Below are 5,000 nucleotides of genomic sequence, written 5' to 3' on the forward strand. Positions count from 1 at the left end.
AGAAATGAGGGAAGAGAGAATTGAGAGGAGAGGAAAAGGTCAATGTGAGAATGTGTGTTTCATGATGAGCGATGTGTGTGTAGTCCTCTCTGGCCTTCCCTGGTCACGGCGGCCGTGCGGCGAGGCGCTACGCAGGGAAGAGGAGGAGTGATGAAGGAGGTTGGAAATGGCCGGTCTGTCAGCGATACTCTGACTCAGAGCAGTAAATTAATATTACACACCTCTTATTTTGGGATTTACTGGTCTCCCCTGAGAGAGAAAGAGAGAGAAAGAGAGCGAGAGAGAGAGAGAGAGAGAGAGAGAGAGAGAGAGCTAGAGCTAGAGAGAGAGAGAGACATAGAGCTAGAGAGACATAGAGCTAGAGAGACATAGAGCTAGAGAGAGAGACAGAGCTAGAGAGAGCTAGAGAGACATAGAGCTAGAGAGACATAGAGCTAGAGAGAGAGACATAGAGCTAGAGAGAGAGACATAGAGCTAGAGCTAGAGAGAGAGAGAGAGACAGAGCTAGAGAGAGCTAGAGAGACAGAGCTAGAGAGAGAGCTAGAGAGAGAGAGAGAGAGAGAGAGAGAGAGAGAGAGAGAGAGAGAGAGAGACATAGAGAGAGAGAGAGAGAGAGAGCTAGAGAGAGAGAGAGAGAGAGAGAGCATAGAGCTAGAGAGACATAGAGCTAGAGAGAGAGACATAGAGCTAGAGAGAGAGACAGAGCTAGAGAGACATAGAGCTAGAGAGACATAGAGCTAGAGAGACATAGAGCTAGAGAGACATAGAGCTAGAGAGACATAGAGCTAGAGAGAGAGACATAGAGCTAGAGAGAGAGACAGAGCTAGAGAGAGGGAGAGAGAGACAGAGGTAGAGAGAGAGACAGAGCTAGAGAGAGAGAGAGAGAGAGCTAGAGAGAGAGAGAGAGAGAGAGAGAGAGAGAGAGAGAGAGAGAGAGAGAGAGAGAGAGAGAGAGAGAGAGAGAGAGAGAGAGAGAGAGACTAGAGAGAGAGAGAGACATAGAGCTAGAGAGAGAGAGACAGAGCTAGAGAGAGACAGAGCTAGAGAGAGAGACAGAGAGAGAGAGAGAGAGAGCTAGAGAGAGACAGAGCTAGAGAGAGAGAGAGAGAGAGAGAGAGAGAGAGAGAGAGCTAGAGAGAGAGAGCTAGAGAGAGAGAGCTAGAGAGAGAGAGCTAGAGAGAGAGAGCTAGAGAGAGAGAGCTAGAGAGAGAGAGCTAGAGAGACAGAGCTAGAGAGACAGAGCTAGAGAGAGAGACATAGAGCTAGAGAGAGAGACATAGAGCTAGAGAGAGAGACATAGAGCTAGAGAGAGGGAGAGAGAGACAGAGGTAGAGAGACATAGAGCTAGAGAGACATAGAGCTAGAGAGAGAGACATAGAGCTAGAGAGAGAGACATAGAGCTAGAGCTAGAGAGAGAGAGAGAGACAGAGCTAGAGAGAGCTAGAGAGACAGAGCTAGAGAGACATAGAGCTAGAGAGACATAGAGCTAGAGAGAGAGACATAGAGCTAGAGAGAGAGACAGAGCTAGAGAGAGGAGAGAGAGACAGAGGTAGAGAGAGAGACAGAGCTAGAGAGAGAGAGACAGAGCTAGAGAGAGAGAGAGAGAGAGAGCTAGAGAGAGAGCTAGAGAGAGAGAGAGAGAGAGAGAGAGAGAGAGAGAGAGAGAGAGAGAGAGAGAGACAGAGCTAGAGAGAGACAGAGCTAGAGAGACAGAGCTAGAGAGAGACAGAGCTAGAGAGAGAGAGAGCTAGAGAGAGAGAGAGAGAGAGAGAGAGAGAGAGAGAGAGAGAGAGAGAGAGAGAGAGAGAGAGAGAGAGAGAGAGAGAGAGAGAGAGAGAGAGAGAGAGAGAGAGAGAGAGAGAGAGAGAGAGAGAGAGAGAGAGAGAGAGAGAGAGAGAGAGAGAGAGAGAGAGAGAGAGAGAGAGAGAGAGAGAGAGAGAGAGAGAGAGAGAGAGAGCTAGAGAGAGAGAGAGAGAGAGAGAGAGAGCTAGAGAGAGAGAGAGAGAGACAGAGCTAGAGAGACACAGAGCTAGAGAGACACAGAGCTAGAGAGACATAGAGCTAGAGAGACATAGAGCTAGAGAGAGAGACATAGAGCTAGAGAGAGAGACATAGAGCTAGAGAGAGAGACATAGAGCTAGAGAGAGAGACATAGAGCTAGAGAGAGGAGAGAGAGAGAGAGAGCTAGAGAGAGAGAGAGAGACAGAGAGAGAGAGAGAGAGAGAGAGAGAGAGAGAGAGAGAGAGAGAGAGAGAGAGAGAGAGAGAGAGAGAGAGAGAGAGAGAGAGAGACAGAGAGAGAGAGACAGAGCTAGAGAGAGAGAGAGAGAGAGAGAGACAGAGCTAGAGAGACATAGAGCTAGAGAGACATAGAGCTAGAGAGACATAGAGCTAGAGAGACATAGAGCTAGAGAGAGAGACATAGAGCTAGAGAGACATAGAGCTAGAGAGACATAGAGCTAGAGAGAGAGACATAGAGCTAGAGAGACATAGAGCTAGAGAGACATAGAGCTAGAGAGAGAGACATAGAGCTAGAGAGAGAGACATAGAGCTAGAGAGAGAGACATAGAGCTAGAGAGAGAGAGACAGAGCTAGAGAGAGGGAGAGAGAGACAGAGGTAGAGAGAGAGACAGAGGTAGAGAGAGAGACAGAGCTAGAGAGAGAGAGACAGAGCTAGAGAGAGAGAGAGAGAGAGAGAGAGAGAGAGAGAGAGAGACAGAGAGAGAGAGAGACAGAGCTAGAGAGAGAGAGAGAGAGAGAGAGAGAGAGAGAGAGAGAGAGACTGTGGAAAGGATTTTATTTGAATTTCAGCTCAGCTGCTCTTCTTATGTGGTGGCAATTGCCCAAATACAATTTGATTAGTAACTGGGTTCTTGGCACATTAAGGACATTTCTTACCGAAAAACAAGAAATATCTTTGATAAAATACACAACACGTTCTCTTGTACTGTCCTTTGAAGATAAATACATGTTGAGAAAACGATTTCTGCTCAACAAGGGGGTCATGGAAATGGATGCCTGTGTTAAGTGTGTAAAGTTCATACTCATTCCCGTCATCTTCCTCTCCCCCGCTCTCCTTCTCTCCTCTCCCCTCTTTCCCCCTCTCCTGTCCTCTCCTCTCTCCACCTTGCCTCTCCTCCTCTCCTCTCCTCACCTGTCCACCTCTCCTCCTCTCCTCTCTCCATCTCTTCCTATCCTGTCCTCTCCTCTCTCCTCCTCCTCTCCTCTGCCTAGCATGATGGGGTGGCAGGGTAGCCTGGTGGTTAAAGCGTGGACTAGTAACTGGAAGGTTGCAAGTTCAACCCCCGAGCTGACAAGGTACAAATCTGTCGTTCTGCCCCTGAACAGGCAGCTAACCCACTGTTCCTAGGCTGTCATTGAAAATAAGAATTTGTTCTGAACTGACTTGCCCAGTTAAATAACGGTAAAATGAAAAAAAAAAGCGGACACCTGCTTGTCAAACAGCTCATTCCAAAATCATATGTGTGGGTGTGGTCTGAGAGCTACCCTGGGCTGCCTGTGTGTGGGTGTGGTCTGAGAGCTAATATGGAGTTGGTTCCCCTTTTTGCTGCTACAACAGCCTCCACCCTTCTGGGAAGGCATTACTATGGAGTTGGTCCCACCTTTTGCAGCTACAACAGCCTCCACTCTTCTGGGAAGGCATTAATATGGAGTTGGTTCCCCCTTTGCTATAATAACAGCCTCCACTCTTCTGGGAAGGCGTTTTATTAGATGGAACATTGCTGCGGAGAGGTCAAGTTCTTCCACACCGATCTCAACAAACCATTTCTGTATGGACCTCGCTTTGTGCACGGGGGGGGCATTGTCATGCTGAAACAGCAGAGGGTCCTCCCCAAAATGTAGCCACAAAGTTGGAAGCACAGAATCATCTAGAATGTCATTGTATGCTGTAGCATTAAGATTTCCCTTCACTGGAACTAAGGGGCCCCAACCATGAAAAACAGCCCCAGACCATTATTCCTCCTCCACCAAACTTTACAGTTGGCACTATGTATTGGGACAGGTAGCGTTCTCCTGGCATCCACCAAACCCAGAAGCGTGATACACATTCAGCACTCGACGGTCCCATTCTGTTAGCTGGTCTACACAGCTTCTAGACGTTTCCACTTCACAATAACACCACCTACAGTTGACCCGGGGGTCAACTCTAGCTGGGCTGAAATTTGATGAACTGACTAATTGGAACAGTGGCTTCCAATGACGGTGCCACGTTGAAAGTCACTGAGCTTTTCCGTAAGGCCATTCTACTGCCAATATTTGTCCATGGAGATTGCATGGCTGTGTGCTCGATTTTATACACCTGTCAGCAACGGGTGTGGCTGAAATAGAATCCACTCATTTAAAGGGGTGTCTACGTACTGCTGTAAATATAGTTTACTGTATATAACAGTGTGAGTGACTGACTGGATTTATGACCCGCAGTCAGATGTGATCTTAAAGTTAAGAGATTAAGAGCAGGAGAGAGTCTGGGTTAACCCGGAGAAAAGAAAGATGGGCTGTGGTCTCTCTGACCCATGCAGGCTAGTGAATTTAAACCCTCAGTAACTTCAGCGTTGAGTTATTTCAGTGTGAGTGGGAGTGTCTGAACAAGAAACCAGGACACGATGCTGCGCACAATGCTGCCTACTCAATGGAATCGATGTGTGTTTGCCAGTGTTGTTCACAGTAACAAAGACACTCTCCTCACTCAATTCTGGAGAATATATCTTCTTCTTCTCCACTCTAAAACCACTTTAACTGCAAGGTCTCTCAACAAAAAAGACAGAGGGACTTTCTAAAAAAGACGTTGTAAAAATAAGCAGTTTCAGGGGATTCTACCTATTGACAGTTTCTGGACATATTGTGTTGGATTGCAGCGATCGGTTGAAGAGCATGTATTTCGTTTTAGCATATAAGAGCAGTTGGAGGCCACGGAAGGAGTGTTGTGGAAGGTTGTGGAAGGAGTGTTGTGTGGCATTGAAGCTCATTTGGAGGTTTGAG

General features: G+C 47.4%; 1 protein-coding gene across 1 annotated transcript in view; it reads left to right on the forward strand.

Annotated features, from left to right (window-relative positions):
• The window catches only part of LOC121840360 (netrin receptor unc-5 homolog), a 402,121-nt gene that overhangs the window by 259,394 nt on the left and 137,727 nt on the right, over nucleotides 1–5,000 (forward strand). The window lies entirely within an intron of this gene.

The sequence above is a fragment of the Oncorhynchus tshawytscha genome, linkage group LG21 (assembly GCF_018296145.1).
Source record: "Oncorhynchus tshawytscha isolate Ot180627B linkage group LG21, Otsh_v2.0, whole genome shotgun sequence".
Classification (NCBI taxonomy): domain Eukaryota; kingdom Metazoa; phylum Chordata; class Actinopteri; order Salmoniformes; family Salmonidae; genus Oncorhynchus; species Oncorhynchus tshawytscha.